The sequence below is a fragment of the Zonotrichia albicollis genome, chromosome 4 (assembly GCF_047830755.1).
Source record: "Zonotrichia albicollis isolate bZonAlb1 chromosome 4, bZonAlb1.hap1, whole genome shotgun sequence".
Classification (NCBI taxonomy): domain Eukaryota; kingdom Metazoa; phylum Chordata; class Aves; order Passeriformes; family Passerellidae; genus Zonotrichia; species Zonotrichia albicollis.
The window spans coordinates 17557511-17575761 of record NC_133822.1 but is presented as its reverse complement, the minus strand read 5'-3'; the positions used below and the strand labels follow the sequence as shown (position 1 = coordinate 17575761).

Sequence of the window (18251 nt, the reverse complement as noted above, 5' to 3'; positions counted from 1 at the left end):
GGGATGTAAGGGCCCATTACACTGCACAGCTTGGTAGGAAGCATCATATAGAAGAACACATTGTCTTCCTGTGACCCTAAACCTCAGATCTCCTGAAAAACCAATGGACTGGCATGGGGTTTAACACATCATTTCCATGGTTCAAAACTAAATGGACCTTTTTATTGTATGGAATTGCTCCATTTAAGTGCCAGTATGGAAAATAAACATTTTTTGGGGGGAGAGGGGTGGGTACTCATAAGTTTTTGAATTTGATCATCCTATTTGTGTGCTTAGGTGTAGTGGAAAGGGGGCAGGAACAGATGATGGGGCCTTGGGTCTGTGATGATCATTTCCTGCTCAGCACAAACGTCCTCCTTTTCTCTTTTAGCTTTGTCTGTAGCTATTCAGGGTAACATTTTCCATATTGCTTTTCTGGTTTCTCTTGGGATGAGTCAGTCAGAGGTCCTGTGGAAAAGATAGTGTACAAATTCTAGGCTATGGTTTAGTTGAATTCTGTACCAAAGTTTGGACCCAGGGCTAACTTTGCATAACAGCTTTAAGCTTGGCATTTCCTTACTTCCAAACGCCTCCAAGGAACATTAATGTTCATTTAGTGTAATTTTTTTATAGTTTTATTGCTGAGTATAAATGTTCCATGGCATGCTGACTCATTAGTTACTTCTGCATCCCAGTCCTATTGGTCAATGACTTAGAATGCAATGCATGCTTAAGACAGGAAGGCAAATGACATTAAAAGTCAAATAAAGTGGGGCTGGGCTCCATCCAAAAGGACAGGGGCCAAGTTCTTGTCCTATTGCTGTCAGTAGAAATTTTGCCACTGGTTTCACTAGAACCACAAAAAACTCTCCAGGCTTTTGGTTGTGAGCAGAATTTGAAAGTGAAGCTGAACTTCATAGAGGGATTCAGCTAAACCCCAATTAGTTAAATGACAATCAACCATACAACATTTGACTTTTTAAGTACAGAGCAACTTTGGAAAGAGGCAGGTGCTGCCAAGCCTTGCCATGAGAGGGGAAATTTGTTGTGGAGGGTGACAGGGAGTGCAGGACAGCACCTGCTGGTGTGTAATGCCTTAATAAATCTGGGTTCCAATGGCTCTGGAGATTCCCTGAGCTTTACTACTGCGGTTAAGTGTGTTGTCAAAATCTCTTCCCTAGAATTACAGATGATAGGTTTGGTCATCTAGTCCAACCTCTACACCAAGCAGGACAGGCTAAACATAACATTAGGCTTCAGAGTTACATGTGTAGCAGCATCCCTCCCTTCCCTCCTCTGTTCTTAGGGATAGGTTCTGTTTGGTAAACGATCTGTTTCTAAATTGAAAACTTGAAATGCAGAGAGAGGCATGTACAAACATTGCAGAAAACATAGCATTTGTTATCTGCACATTTTGGTTTGCAAACAAATATTTTAGCATTCAGGATTAGACCACTGATCCATGCAGTTTGCCATCGTGTCTCCAGTCACGAGCAATTTCTCTTCCTAACAAAGTGGCTGGTGTATTGCAAAATATTACATCTGACAAATACCTCATTTTCTAATTGACAAAATTTCCTTCGTGCGTATCAGGCCTGACCTTTTAGCATTGGATTAAATTGTGCATGACTGTAGTTTATTTCTTACTGATGTTCAGACTGTGAAGAATAATATTATTGTTACTGATAGAGGAGGAAAATTAAGAAAAGAAATAAAGCAAGCAAGCAAGAGGACTCTAAAAACTGTTATTTGGAGATTTGAAAAAGTGAATCTAGCATTTTAAGGTAGTCATTCTCTCAGTATTCAAGCTGGGAACTGACTCCAGCCGTGCTCTTTTTACCCAATACATGCTTAACTTTAAACCCTTTGTAAGTGACATAAAGGAGGCTTTGAAAGCCTCTTTTAAAAGGCAGAACCAAGTAGTTTGCAGAATATAGAAGTCATAGTGAAAGAACAAGCAGAGGATGGGTCCTTCTGCCCATCCCAGATCCACTTGGAGTGGATCATGGAGACTGCTTTTAGACACAAGTGTAGTTTGCAGCTATCTACAGTGCTCTCTCCACTGCAGAGGTTCAAACTCCTCTTCTGGGATTGTGTGAGAAGGATAATTCCTAAGGCTTAGCAGGTGTTAGTTAAATGGGATTGAATTACTGAGGAGTCTTTTTGGTTTGCTCTCACCCCAGACATCTCTCACTGGTGCACTGGGAGAAGGCTCTGCTCTCTCTAGATGGGAGCTCAACAGACATGCATGGAGCTGCTGTAGACTTTGCAGCTTTATTCACATTGCTAAAACAAACAAACAAATTTACTCATGGGTCATGACTTACTTTTACCTGTTCACTCATTTCTTCACCAAAATTTGGAACCTCATATTCTGTCTGGTTCAGCCTCTATCCACCTTGTTCAGAAGAGATCTCCATTTTCAGTCCCATCAGACAGGGTCAGTGCAACCTTGCAGCTCCTGAGGGGAATGGCACAAGAGGCTCAAGTGGTTTCTCTCTGCTGCTGAATTAAAGGGTTTCACACAACAAAGGCAGAAAAATGAGGAGACCCACCCTCACTTCTTTTCTTTGGCCCAGTTTCACATCACACAGCTCCAGGCATTTGCTTGAGATGTCTGAGATAGGAACCTAGTCAGGCTGTTTTCCTTGTATGGTCAAAGAACAGGGAGAAACACTTCCAGAGGGTGATTTTCATCTTAATTTGACTGCACAATGGTCCCTCTTGCCTATCCTGGGATTTTTGACTCCCTAAATACCTAAATTCTCTTTGTGTTTGGAATTTTTCCATCTCTATGGATATAGTTCCTCAGGGGAGCATTTGGTCCTCCCATAAAGCCAAATCTGCTCTCCCAAATGGCAGACATGGAAACTTGATCCCTATTTAAAGTCCTACCAATTCTCAGTACTCAATCACCCGTAGTACCTGCAGAAGTTGTCTTAGCTGAGGACTTTTAGACAGATAGTGGCAAAACCCAAAAATGAATGCTGCAACCACAGGCATAGCTCCACCGCTGCTCTTTGGAAATTTAAGAATTGGGAGTCCAAAATTACCACCAGATGGTGCACCTATTTAGCAAGTGACAGAGACATGTTCCACAAAAAAATGGAAGCCACAGCCTCCAGCAACCCACCAAGTAGCTTCCCCTGCTCTTTATTCTCAGCTGTGATATAAATTGAATGTGTTTGAAACATGGACCTGCTGGCCATGCTATCCTGTTACACTTAATATGGAGTGTGTTTTCAATCTTTGTAATGGAAGCCTTTCAGCTCTCTGGCTAGGGACATGAGGAGGTGGGAAAGAATGAAGCAGACCTATAAACACATGTGAAGGGAGAGGGAAAGGAAAAGGGATGGGCCAGAAGCAGGAAAAATCAGTAACGGTGAAGGGCAATGGCAGGATCCAAAATCCAAGGTGGATCCAGCACAGAGCACTGGTGCATTCCTGTTTTTAGCTGAGGCAGTTCTGGCTATCAATGATGGGCACCTGACAGTGCATTTTTGAAGGACAATTTTGATGTCTATATTTTGGAAACTTGCTAATGCCAGTACCCCAGGCAGAATCAGAGATGGTATTTAATTAAGGGCATAGTAAAGGTGGTGAACTTTCCTAAACAGTCAGGTGGGTTTTATTCTCTGACTGCTTCTCATTCCTAAGCATTTGCATCCTCCATACTCAGAGCAGGATTAGCACAAATTTACAAGCATATATTTTCTGCCATGTTTGTCACAATGACAAAATACCACGTGATTCTTTCAACCATCAATACTTTATCATGTGTAGCACACGAGCTGGTATCAATTTCCACTTTACTTCTTGCTTTAAAGAAAATTCCAAAGTAATAACTAGGTTCCTGGTAATCCTATTTCATGAAAATCACAAAACTTATGCAGAAAAAAATATTGTGTCTCATTCTTTTTCTTAGGTGTGTCTTTTACTGCTTTATGTTGTCATGGTGTCTTTAAAATTATGCCATAATTAGAATTTAGAATATTGCTAAGAATTATTAATTAGATTGTTCTTTTAGTTACAACTTCACCAGTGAAAATGAACCGAAAATTTTCTGAGAGAAAACATTTGAATATTCTTTAACTCAATAAATATTCATGCAGAATGGATAAAATAATTTTTTATTCTCTTTATCTAAGCTAAAAGGAAGGAATCACGTTGAGAAGCTCAATACCATTCCCTTCCTGTCCTTTTTCACATACCTGTGTCTCCTAGTTCAGTGTAAGAATAATCATTTTATGGTGAAAGCATGGACCAGGAGATAATGGATTTGTTCTGTGCTCCCAGCTATGCTTTTTTGTGTCACCTTGGACAAGTCACTTCATATCTCACTCTCTGGAAACCAACAATGACTAATTTCAGTGAGGAATTGAAATTATTAGAGACCAGCCTCCATTTAAACATTTGGGATATATCCTCAAACAAAACTGTTTGCTGGTAAAGTCTTCCTACTCAAAGAGGAAAGAAAAAGGAAAAGAAGGAAATATAATGGAGGAATATGGTCTTCTACAAAGTGAGTCCAGGCCTGAAAAAAAACCCAACAAAGTGAAAAATCTCAGTAGAAGAGGCCTAGTAGGATTATTAGCTTAGTTTGCAGGAGAAGGAAGTTTGAAAACCTTAGGTAATTATCCACTCAAATTTCACAAAGAAAATACTGAACTGATGTTCAGTACTGAAATGTAACATAAAAGGGACAGAATAAAGCCCACAGGGAGCGTAAATTCTGGTTCTTAATTGTATGTGTGCTGTGATTCTTTGAGTAAATCTTCCTGTCTGTGTTCCCTCTTTTTCTAGCTACTGGTGCACATCCTGACACCAGAAATGAGGCATTAGCAATTTTTCCCTCTTTCCCTTTCTCCTTGCTGTCTCCCATTTTCTTTCACATCAGCAGTTCAGTAATGCTGAAACCAAGTTCCTTTCCCTTTTGTTTGCTTTCCCCCTGTCTGCTGATCAACCATCTTGATTATTACCCTGTAGTATTAACTATAGTATAAACAGAAGCACTGAGCAGGGGTTTAGCTAGGTTTTCCTGGCCCTGTTATGCAACCTAAGGTTCTGCAGCACCCCCTTCTTGTTTGTTTTCAGGGATTAGAGGCAATAATCCACATACTGGTGACATAATGAGGCATAAGCTTCACTCAGAGAAGGCAGGACACTGTTTTGGGGGACCCTGAACTAGAAGGGATGGGCATGGAAAGTTTGAAAGGTGGCAGCCGACCCTCAGAGCTGAGTGGCAGGAAGATTGCTGTTGGGTTTTGCACATCATGAAAGCACTTCCATGAATACTGTCTTCTTCTTGAAGCTGGATTCAAAGTGTCTGCATGAAATATCTCACACAGCAGCCTGTTCATGCTGTCAGTTTGTGATAAATTAGCCAGAAGAACATGACATCATGTGATAGACAAAAACACTGCTTGGTACCATACAGCCCAACCCAGAACTTTTCACGTGAAGCATTTGTTTTGGTTTGGTTTTAAGACATTTGCCTTTCTAACTGGTCCATTTTAATTAGAGCTGAACCTGAACCACAAACGATAGATTTGAACTTTCCCAGAGTTCAGCGGTGTTCAGATCTGGCTTTTGGTTTGGCCCATCACAAAGACAGGGGTCAGCTCCAAAGTTCAGATCTGGAAAGGAGCTGCTGGAAAGTGGGGGGCTGCAAAGATTATTTAGTGAGAGCCATTTCTCACTTTAATGGGGGATTTGCTTGTGGGTTTTAGGAGCAGTTTTACATAAGCAGCATCTCAAAGACTGGTATTAGTACCAATCTCTCTATTGAAATACTCATGTACAGCAGAATGGGCCTTGTTCCTCCTTTTCTGGTCACAAAGCCTGGTCTGAGGCTGGAGTACCTTAAAAACCTAGACATTTTTCTTCTTGTCTTTGTTAAAAACTCATCATTCCTTTCCAGGGTATACTGCTTAAAAACAATTGACTGTGGGCTAGAAATTTGATCATTTTATTCTCATAAAATTTAGTTTTTTCAGCAGGTAGCTTGTGGGGTTGTTATGGCATCTGCCATTTGTCAGTCTCTTGCAGGTTTGGATCCCCATTTTAGGGTGAGCTCACTCAGTCCATGGCAAGACACAAACTTAACACAACACAAATAATAAACAGCAACCACTTGTCTGCTAGATCAGATAACCTGACCCAGTGGGGTCAGCTGGATAGGCTCAGATGAAACATTGATTCAGTATCTGTTGTAAGTCCTGAGAAGATTCAGATAAACCTTGCTTGTTTATGTGAATCTTGTCACTTCCCAACCCTTGTGAGGACCAGAAGCTCCAGAGCTGAAAAAACAGACTTTGCTCTTGTGATGCTTCCAAACTCATTTTGCAAACCAGAGAGGTTTGGATCAGAATCTAAACTTTGTGTATTTATCCAAACTTCTCTGAGCTCTTTACTCGTTTAAATCTCTTTCATATGTGTGATCTGTGCTGTGTCTTGCTCCCTGGGGTTACAAATGGGACTACAAATTAAACACCAAGAAGGGTGGACATCATTTCTTGACCATGTCTCTCCTCCCAGCAAGATGTACAGGCAAGGCAGATGTATCAGAGAGGTGACTGCAGCCACACAAGCAGCGTGAAAGAGCATTTGGAAAATATTTAAGCAAATTCAAAAGCAAGTCTCAACCCAGCCCTCCCACCAGAATTTTCTCATTTGCCTTCCACAACCTCTGAGCCCGGAGAGAGGACTGCAGTGACTTGCTGAGTTGTCCTCTAAGGTGTCCAGCCAGGCATTGGAAACCATGCCAGGAATTTGTGTGAGTTACAGATTTGTGGGACAGCCTTCATACCTTCATCCTTCAGGAGATAATCCAACAGGACTTCCCAGAAAATGCAGCAAGAACCTCTCAGCTGTGCTCCTGTGCAGAATTTATACAGAAGAAGAAAACATTCTGGTACATTATTTGACACAAATTATTTTTTCCTTTTTTTGGTCAAACATAAGTCTTTTTTCTATGTCTATGCCCTCCTTAAGAAGAAGGCCACCTGAAGAGTAGAGTCACCAGATAAGAAAGTATAACAATCTCTGTGCCAGGCAAGTGCTGTCCTGGGCACACAGGAGCTGTTTCTCCATGACCTGAAATGCTTTTTAGACCTCCCAGTTTGGCTGTCACCATTACTCAGTTCGAGCAGGATGTCCTCCATATTCCCTGCTCTTACCAAGAAATGTTGTGTAGAGCAAGGTATTTCTACAGGTCATTATTTCACAGTTATTTGACATAATGCTCATCTTGTGTTGCAGTTGTAGTGAGAACAAAAAGGACAGTGGTTATTCCATTTCATTATATTTGTCTGGACTGGACTTAGATTGAAAGTCTGAAAGAGAATTTAAATATATATATATATATATATATATATATATATATATATATATATTAGACCCTTCCTAGGTCACATAGATGCCTGGTGTATGTGATTCAGTTTAATAAAAGATACAGCTGCTCTTCATAAATTCTTACTTTAGAAATGTCATGACAAAGTAGAATTAGTACTTTATATAAACTCATCCTGATTCTGTACTTGACAGAACCAAGTTAAATGATACTGAAAAAAAAATCTAAAAAAATACACTACAAGAAATTATGTTCAGAAGAATATATTTTTTTTCTAATCAGTGAAAGCAAGAAAGTCATCTCCTGGCTTTTCATGTGAAGAAATCTTTTTTTGCCCAGTCAGAATATTTTAAGGGTGGGCTCTCCTTTTCTAAAACCACCATGTCCCTCCAGCAATTACACTAAGATGATTGCTGCCAGCAAAGTTGGAAAGGCTCACGGTGCAGGGAAATCTGGCTTAGCTCTGATGGGATAAGTTTAGACTCTCCCTTTCCCTGCATTTTCTGCTGCCAGTTTCGGGGCTTCCCCATGCAGCTTGATACCTTCTGGGAGCCTTGCTTTTTTGGTTTCTAACTCTCTTGGTGAGGCTGGATTTTTGTGCCAGCCACATGGAAAATGCTATGTGGAGGAACATCTGAAAGACAGCGTTTTAGTGCCAACACCCTGTTGCAGATTTAGCTCTGGGTGATTAGCTCCCTATAGATGTAAATTATTTTGTATCCCATACACATTAGTCTGAAAGCAGTATCTCATATTTGATAAATGTCCTGGGCTACCCTTGCTTTGTATGTGCTCCCAAAATGAGATTTCTAGATTTATATGTTTCTATCTATCTATCTATCTATCTATCTATCTAATCTATCTAATCCATCCATCCATCCATCCACCTCTCTCAAACATTTGTTAAAAAATGAGTACAAGAAAAAAGTCTACACTGACAAACAAAATATCCAAAATATCCAGCTTGAGGTTGTACCTGTCTCACTAGTCGTCAAGAAATGTCAGTTCCAAATGGGGATGTGGAATCCCTCGGTATCTCTCTGAAACAGGGCAAATAGAACCTCAGAAATTCTTCTGGGAAGACATATTAGGTATTTTTTGGTCATTTTTTTTTTCCAAATTAAAAGTAAAGGAGGGGTGTGTATCCATGCTAAGCAGGTGTGGCATGTGAGGATGTGTGTGGGTGTGAATGTGAGGAGTGGGCTCCTACAGCCCTGGCTTTCTCTGGCAGGCACTGGGATGCTGAGCATTGCTGTGCCAGATCCCTCTGTGTCTCTGCCAGCAGATGTGCAGGTCAATACTGTATTGAACAGTGGAAGAGCAGAGGATTCCCACTCCCATAACTACTGCTCCTCCATGGATATTCTCGCTGGCTTGAATTTGTATTTCGGTTGTTGCTTGAGAAGATTCCAACTGAATTACTGTTATCTCCTCACAAAAGGAATCCAGCAAGAGCAGGTCCTTCTGTCCTCTGGATCCATACCTTAAACCTCCTCATGCCTCTGTGAAAGAGAGGTAATTATCTCTCTCTTCTCTTGCCCTCTCCAGCTGAAAGATGAGTCTCCTTAGAGCAAGGGCTGCCTCTTGCAGAAACAGATTTGTGTCTAACGCCAGTTTTATCCAAGTATCACTCGGACATTTGTAATTCAATAATTCTGGCAAAGTGGCACTGGCCTATTCATAGGCTCTGCACAGAACATTCAGGTAATATTCATGATTTAACTAAACTACCTCAGGAAGCAAGATCAGAAATTTTATCTGCAGAATATACAGAAACCCATCCACAGACACTCTGGCACGCCCAGGTACAGGAGTTTGGTGCTTACAACAACCCATAATTCATATGACCCTTCATTCACCCATAATTCAGTGGACCCTTTAGAGGATTATTTAAACATTCCTACACCAAAGGACAGGTATGCACAATGATTTAAAAAACAATACAACCATGACCACTGCCCCTGGGGATTCGTTATCTGGGCTAGAAATGACATAAGGTAATAGAGGAAAAGATGATTTGATGCAAATGGCAATGCAGATTTATTTTTCTAGAGGTGCTCTCCAACACAGTACAATTATGTCAGACCACTGAGATGATTTAAATTAATTAAAATACTGACCCAGCAGAAAGTCCACTGAGAAGGTCTGATGCTGCATGGTAGTGAATTTTTGATACTCATGAGTATATTAGAAGGAATATAGACAGATAGTGAAATTTGTGAAATGGGATTCACAGCAAAATCAAATACAGTCACAAAATTACAGAATAATTTAGATTGGTAGGATCCTACCTTGAGTGCATCCATTCTGAACTGATTCACTCATGAAAGGCCCAAGCCTCTAAAATCTGTGCAGATGAAAATCTCAGCGGTTATGGTAGCCACCTCCTCTGCTCTTGTATCTCCTGACACAGAGCATGAAGTTGACTTGAAAGCAAATGTAGTTTAAAAATATGATTGGTAGCACTGTCCTGTTTTCTTCTCAGGTTAAGATGGAGGTTTCTTTTCTGCTTGGTTTTTTCCTTCTGTTTTTTATTATGTGGGAAGCATCTTTTCTATTTCTTAAATCCAAGTGCACAATGTTTCCCTTGCTGAGCCCCACACAGGTACCTCAGAAACCTTTAACAGGCCATATTATAGTGCAAGAATACTATCAAGAGCAAACCTAAAAAAAAGATAAAATATGTGCCCATATAGTTATAGATTCCCTTCCCTTTTTTCTAAATATTGGACTTATTTTCTCTCTGTGAAATGCCCTGTAAAAGAGAGACTGTAATGCACTGTGAAATCCTACATAAGAACTGCTGTTAACAGGTTGAGGCAGTAGAATGAATAGAATAGAATAGAATAGAATAGAATAGAATAGAATAGAATAGAATAGATGAGGTTAGAAAGGGAAGGGAAGGGAAGGGAAGGGAAGGGAAGGGAAGGGAAGGGAAGGGAAGGGAAGGGAAGGGAAGGGAAGGGAAGGGAAGGGAAGGAAAGGAAAGGATGAGATTGGAATGGAATGGAATGGAATGGAATGGAATGGAATGGAATAGAATAGAATAGAATAGAATAGAATAGAATAGAATAGAATAGAATAGAATAGAATAGAATAGAATAGATGAGATTAGAATGGAATGGAATGGAATGGAATGGAATGGAATGGAATGGAATAGAATAGAATAGAATAGAATAGAATAGAATAGAATAGAATAGAATAGAATAGAATAGAATAGAATATCTAACACATCTGGCTCCTCACAGGCTCATTTAATTTAAGGACACTGGTACATTTCAGAGCACCTGGGGTGCCTTCAGGATTTCATGCTTTCTGGCAAGGGGTGCAAAGAACTTTTTCAAACCCCAGTGCACTGGAAGATGTCTCCAGCTGAGCTTCCACACACTGTGACATATCAAACCTCTTGTCATCACTGAAAAGAAAAGGCACCAAACATTCATCAGGGAACCATTGGGCGCCACAGTGGGACACCAGCAGGTCCAGAAGAGAACACAAGCAGGAGACAATCCCTCTGCTCCAGCCCTTGTTTCCCACATGCTGCTTTGATAGTATTAGCAGCAGCTTTGTGGAAACACAGCCGTGTGTGACACACAGAGGCTCCTCTGAAAGGCACAGAGCATCTGGGAACTCCCCCCTCGTGCTCCTCAGGCCATGCTCTCCTGCACTCTTTAAATGTGTGCTCAGCACCATGTTCTTTAGCTGAGACAAAAATAAGCAGTGGTGCTTTGGGACCAAAAACTCCATTTCACCATTTTCTCTGAGAATGCTTCCTAGGGCTGAGCTGGTAAGAAATATTTGTTATGGCAAATACAGTTTTACAGCAAAACATTCATAATTCTCTGGGCACTGCTAAAGATCTTTTCAGAGATTACAGCAAACTCACTAACCTCACAGAAACTGTCTCAGAAAACTTCACCAAGGGACATGTTGCCAAAAGACAGTCAAAAACATAACAGAATTATGCTCACTGGAACAGAAATGCTGACTATTGTTTGAGGTTGCCAGGACTTAACTGAATAAATTAGGGGGTTAATTAACTTTAAAATCCCTGTAAATCCTTGGAAGACTCATTACAGAAATCACTGCGGAAAGTAACACCAAGCCTTTAGAAAATACCCATGACATTCAAAAAATGTTTGAAAAAATGTGAAAAGGAGAGGCAGAGTATCTCTTTTTAATAGACATGCTTTCAAAATATATAAAGAGTGACAGCAAGAAGCTGCAAAAAGGCTAGTGTGAAATAATTCTGGCTCATGCACAGCCCATTTCTAAAATAAGATTTGACAAACCCACATGAGCAACAGAAAAGAATCCAGTTGACAGAGCAATTCTAAGCTGATGGCCAAGATCCTGGCACCTCCAGCCATAAAAACTTAGTGGGAGCCTGGAGATGAAAAATGCTGAGTAAGAGAAGAATCTGTAAATAAACCATTATGTCATATCACTACACATGCTCAGCCTTGAGATCTGCAATTTTCTCTGTCCTGGCCATGTGTAATTGAAAATAGATACCACAGGCAGCCTAGGAAGAAGCTGCTGTAATTAGCCCTGCTCTAGCTCTAGTTCAACTAAACAGACCTGTATGGATCAAACAAAATTAAACAATATTATTTTAGTTAGACTGTAGTAGAAAAGGAGGGGTTTAAGGAGGAAAAGTGAAATGAATGAACACTGTAAAAAGAACATTACTGAACATGAATACCAGCAGGCTCCATCCCAGAAAGTCCTGCCAGTAACAGATTCCTTCACCCAGTATCACATTCATTGTTCAGGAGCACTTCTGAGCACGGGTGCTTCAAAGGAACCTCACAGCCATGGATGGCTACATCTGTTTGGGTTTTTTTTACAGGAGGCTACAGAGAAATCAATGAGTTAGTAGTAATTTGTCACTAGTAATTTGTCTACATCTCCTACTTCTGTGAGTAGGAGATGTAGAACAAAGGCTGATCCACTGCCCAGTGGAGTGGACTCCAGAGGAGAGTAAAAAGCCAAGGATAATATCAAGAAGGCCAAGGACTTCTTGCCTCAGACTTTCCTAAGCAGGTGAATGGTGAGCAGATGGTTATAAACTTATGCCATCAACAGAGGAACCCTCTGAGCTTTAGAGAGCAGAATTTGTCTATTTTGATTGCTTTCCAGTTAGCTGTCCCTAATCTCAGAACATTTAATGAAGTGAGTCATCCTTGCAGCCACTAGTGCTGAAAACTAGTGGAGAACTCTAATTAGGAAGAATCGAAAAGACAAATGTGTGGCCTTTGTTATAAAAAAACCAAAGCAAACCCACCAAAAACCTAAAAGAAAGGAATTGTAGGACCAATCAGGTTAACCCCGGTAAATGAAAAAATATGGGAACAAACTTCCATTTGTAAGCTCATAACTAAGAACAAGTACATGAGTAAGAGTCAATCAGGATCTGTCAAGAACAAATCACATTAAACCAAAGTAATTTCCTTCCTTCTTGGGCCACCCAGGGCCTCAGAGGCAGAGCAGAAGCAGTTTATACCATACCTCTTGGACTTTAAGGGAGCTTTTGACCCTGCTTTATATGAACTCACATAAGAAAAATAAGAACTTGCCAGTTGTTTACAGACCATCTGGAAATATCTTGGAGGGTAGTTATCAAAATGGAAAAGTGTGCTGACTGGGTTTCTTGTGACCTGTGCTGGAGCTGGTACCAGTCAGGATTATACTCTTGACTGGACCAAGAGAATATGGACATTGCATTTGCAAGAGAATGTGCACATTGCATTTGTGAGTTATATTGTTGGGAAGGAGTACAAGGAAGCTGGAGGAAGTTTGGGTCAAAATTGAACATGATCATGGATAAGTGATCCAGAAAAGAAGGAAAAAAGCCTTAATACAAAGAAAGAGGAGGCAAATCAGGAAGGCAAAGATCTATACATGGGAATGATCATCTGCACAAATGCAAGATGAGAAACATCTGGCGGCAGAGCAGCTGCACAGAGGACAGCTACAAGCTGAGTAAGACTCAAAAGCGTCCTGCTGCTGTGAGATGAGGAATGCTGGCAGGAACCAACAGGACTGCAGCACACAAGGCACATGAAGGGCTCCTTCTGCTCTGACCTCAGCTGGGGCACTGCCCCATCTCCAGCACTGCAGCTCCAGCAGCCAGCTGGGAGAGCAGGGCAAGGGGCAGAGCCCTTGGGGGTGCTGGGCCAGAAATGATGGTGCAGCACATCTGGGAAGGGGTGGAAGTCTTTGCACATTTCAAAGCTGCTGCTAGAAGGAGGGAATAATCTGTTTGTGGCAGCTCTAGAGAAAGAAGCAGTGGGTTTGCACTCAGAAAGAAGTTTCAGATTAATATTAGTGAAATGCATACCAGGAGGGGTCCCAAGGTAGTGGACTAGACCCTGGAACATCCTCCACTGAAGATCCTTAAGAACAGGAACAATAAAGATTGTTCAACAATAAAAGCTGTTGTGAGGAACATCTGTCTTATTAGCCTATGTCAGGGTTGACAGAGCAGAGACCCTCCTGAGTTTTCTGCTCTTCTGCCTTAATTTTTCTGCCTGCACCAAGTGGTTTCAGTAGCCGCTAGTTCTGACATGTAGCACTGGGTACAGAAAGTTAGAGGGGCATAGAAATTAAATTTAATTTAATTAGTCCCTACTTTATAAACCAAAGTTAATTACACTGAAAATGCAAATAAAGGATCTGTTTTCTCCAGACAGTGAGAAAACTCCCTGTGACTTGTACTACCCTAGGATCAAACCCAAAATGCAGAGCCTGCACTATTTTCCTTGACAATTGTTAATATGTGTGTTGAATAAAATACAAAATTACAAAGGAAATAAACTTGTATGTGAAAGTCTTCATCCAACACTACTTAGGATGCTGTTATCTGAGTTTTAGTTTACTCATCTGGATGTATCTATTGTCTTTTGCCATAAAAAACTGACTCAATCTGTCATCACCTTACCAGACTTGTTGAGAAGGGTAGGTTTGTCAAAAAAAAAATTTAGTTTTGCTGTGGTTAATTTCTTTTTCCCATTGACCTATGTTGTATTGTGCCGTATAATCAATCTAGTGTCTTGTGCAAGTGCATGAAAAATTTGTTTTGTTTAATAACAGTGTGCAGTGCTTTCTTCTGTCATTGCTGGTGCAAGATCTAGGAAATTGCTGGCCAAACACTGTATGTTCTACAGTTAAATATTTCAAGTTAAATTACAGTTCTAATGGCTGACATTCAGTGGCAGCCTGATTCATCCAGCTGCTGACATGAGTAATTTCAGGGATGGTGTGTGCAACAGCAGAATTCTCATCTAATTACTCTGACAAAATAGATGTCTTGCAAACAGCTATGGAACAGTTCAATCTTTAACCCTGTGCTCACAGCTGGATAATTGAATATGTATTTATTCTGTGTGATTCTCAGCTGATTGTGGCTCCAGGCTGGAAATTCTCTGCTGAATCTGTGCATGTTGGAGTCTGGTAAACTACAGCAATTGTGGAACTTGTCAGAATTTCCACATCAAACCATGCTAAGTTAAGTGCTCAGTTAGAAGTCTTAAATTTAGCCAGAAATGACATCTAAAAGAGGGGTAAAACACAGGCTACTCCATGGCTCCAAGGACAGATAAAGGCTCCTCTCTGATGGAAGAGAAGTGCCAAGGAATCAGTGGTCCAAAATCTGTCTGAGAAGCAGCTGCCTGCATTGCTGGCTCTTAGAACACTTTTAAAGTTCTGTTAGAATGAAAATAAACTCAAGAAAATGGCATTAACTCAGATTGGCAAATGACAAACTCCTCTGATAGCCAGGCAGATTGCTAGAAGTGGCCTTGAGCACCTTCACCAAAGAAAAAAGGCTTAATTTTAATTAATACTGGCAGTCATCTCCTTTTGGAATTATTAAATCAGACAGTTATCAGATCAGATATTTATTAGTTCATGCTATATTCATGAAAACATCCCTTCTGTGTTTTGGGAATAAAGTCAGAACTGTCATCTTTGACACCAAGGCAGGCATTTCTAACAGAGAAATGGACAAATCCAAGGGATGCAATAAACCCAAAGCAGTGTCTTTTCCACCAAAATAAAAATCTCAACAGAATTTTTCTGCTCTATGTGAAAGAAAACTTTGGAAGTCAGACAAGATTTTTTCTTCTGAGAAACTGAGTGTATACAGTGCCAAATAACTAGATAATCAGGATATTCACTGGAAAAAGAAATATCTAGCCCCAAATTTAGGTCAAACCCTAAATCTGCTGCTACTTATATCTTCATTTCATGAACATTTCTGGATGTTGTTGCAGACCAAGAATATTTTTGAAATCTCAGAAAATTCCATAAAATGAGTATATTGTTCTCCATTAAGGTATCACAGCAATCATTACTTAAATATTTTTAGCTGCCTGACAAAGACTTGCTTAGAACTGATTCCAAGTGATGACATGCTAATGAAATCTTTGTGTACAGCAGATATTATTTGAGCACAGAGGTTCCCTTCCCTCCTCCATCAGCAGTTTCTGATAGACTCCACTGATCCTGGGACCTTAGTGAACTGTTCAGGAACAGTTTTAAACAGAAAGTTTTAAAATGTATTCTAGTTAAAAAATACCCCCAACACTTTAATTCTTAGCAGGACAACTTAACTTGCTAATTTCTGAGACCTTTTTTTAGAGCTGCATTGAAACAGGGGAGTAATCTCTTAAGAGAGTCAGTCTGGTTTCCATTGGATATTATCCTATGACTTGAGAAAATTCCATCGCTGCTGTTAGCTCTCAAATGGATAAAGGAAAGTTATTTTCCTTTATTGTTGATGATAGTCAGGGGTATAATGGGAATGGGGGAGAGAGAAAGGAAGATAAAGACATGAGTTTCTTTCATTTTATAAAATTGACCAAGGGAAGCAACCTGTGAAAATGTACAAAGAAGGCAGAGACAGAGTGGCTGTAATAAAATGTCTTACCATGTGCTCTGGAGACATGGGGAATATATTGAGCTGAAACACAAAATATGAGCAACTGTCACTAAACCTCTGAGTAAATCTCCTGAACTGTAGGTTACAGCTGCTGTGTTCCCTCACAGGAATTAATTTCATCTTGTTAATAAACCTTTCTACATATAATTCAAAGGTATCTGACCAAAAATTTCCCTGGGTCTGGTTTTGCATTGTTTTTTACCCTCATCCTGAAGAAAAGCCAAATGTATCTATAAATGTAGCTTCTATTGCATCTCATACTTCCAATATTTCCATTTATAGATTAGAAATAGAATTTTTAAATAAAGAAGAAAGTAATCATGCAACTCAACAGAACACATTAATAATTTTAAACACATTATAATTTTTGACACATTAATAATTTTAATTAATAATTTTAAAACAAGAGTCCCAGATTTGAACTTAGCTGGCAGGCAGGGAGGAGAGGAGTGGATATCAACATGTGAAGATCACACTAGGAGCTAGAATAGTGGTTCCATAGCTGGTTTGGATTGCTATAAACCCTCAGAAATTTCTTGCAGACCACCAGGTATCGTTATCATCAAGCTTTTAATTGAAAACACTATTTAAAATAGTGTTTAACATGGCTCTGTGGGTTAGCTGTGAACCCTTTAGCATGGCCTCCTGGACCACCAGTGTTCTGCAGAGCATTTTTGGGAAGCACTGAACCAGACTGCACACATCGTACACCCCAACAAAACACGGCTGGGTCTGAAACAGCGGCACTCCTGCAACTGCACCATCTACTCCAATAATGCACATGCCAGCTCAACCTTCTCGGGAGCTGAGCAACACAAAACCCTTTTGTTTTTTCCCCTACCCAAAGTTTATTTTTTATTTCTTTGGAGAAACAAGCGAATGGTGCCAAACCTCCGTTTCTGATTGCTTCTTGTAGGATCTTCCTCCTATCTGGCAATGGTGTAATCTTTTGGGAAGCTAACTGTGAAAATAAGAAATGTAAATTCCACCCACAATGTGGAGTTATCATTCCAGAATAATTATGAGATCTATGAAGCCAAATATTAAAACATTAAAACTAGCTTCTAAGTTGGCTTTATTTTTTTTTCCTCCTCTGGAAAATTTGTTCCTTTTTTTCCCTTCCCAAATCCACTAATGATGCTAGAGGTCTGTGTGTGGTCATTAAAGCATTTCAGCAACTTTCTGCAAATCCTTTACAGTTATTCTTTGGCTGCAGCACTACAGGATTGTCTGTTTATTACCAGAGAAACACACAGAGGAGAGCAATGAGAAGGGAACTTGTGTGGAAGTGTCATAAATAACAGCAGCAAAACACCACGACCCAGCCCTGTGTGCAGTCAGTGACAGAGTGGTCTCACACAAGAGCAGGGATGGGCTGCATCTTCCCCTGCCATCATTCTGCCTCCTTGCACCTCACAGGCACCTCAGGCAATAATGTAGAAAGGGGTCTTATTCCCCTCTCCTCATAAATTCATAATCGACAGCTATTGCATGGAATTGGCAACCAGGAACCTTTGCAAGTAGCAGCATCACAGACCAAACAAAACCCCCCAAACCCCCCCAAAATAACTCCTTTTCTAAACCAACTATTCTTTAAAAATAAATCTGTGGTTCCAGGACAGTATCTCACCTAATTTGGAGAGAAAATAGTGCTGCCACAGCACTTGTGTTCCCTTTGTATGCTCAATAGCCATGGTAATGCTGAGGTTTGGGTCAGAGTGGGAGTGGGAAAGGGTCATTTCAGCAAAACTAATGCACAGGAGAGGTCTGCAAGGGAAAGGGGTAACCTCTGCCTTGAAAGAAAATGAGCCCTACCCAGTTCTTGTCTCTATAGGTCTCTCTTGCAGTACTTTACACTCAGCATCAGTAATGGATGCTACTGGAGCATTTATACAGTTAAATTAATAATCAGCCCCATTTGTATTAGGATACAAATGGGGCTGATTATTAATCTAACTTTATAAATTTTTTGTTGTT

General features: G+C 40.3%; 1 protein-coding gene and 1 long non-coding RNA gene across 3 annotated transcripts in view; one reads left to right on the top strand and one right to left on the bottom strand.

The window, feature by feature from the left end:
- LOC141728757 (uncharacterized) overlaps nt 1–18251 on the bottom strand; it is a 113559-nt gene that overhangs the window by 11047 nt on the left and 84261 nt on the right. Inside the window, exons 9-10 of the long non-coding RNA XR_012579917.1 lie at nt 6788–6856; nt 2307–2440 (exon numbers count right to left, since the gene is read on the bottom strand). This is a non-coding gene — a long non-coding RNA (uncharacterized LOC141728757). The remainder of the gene's footprint in view (nt 1–2306; nt 2441–6787; nt 6857–18251) is intronic.
- WNT7B (Wnt family member 7B) overlaps nt 1–18251 on the top strand; it is a 92217-nt gene that overhangs the window by 58044 nt on the left and 15922 nt on the right. The window lies entirely within an intron of this gene.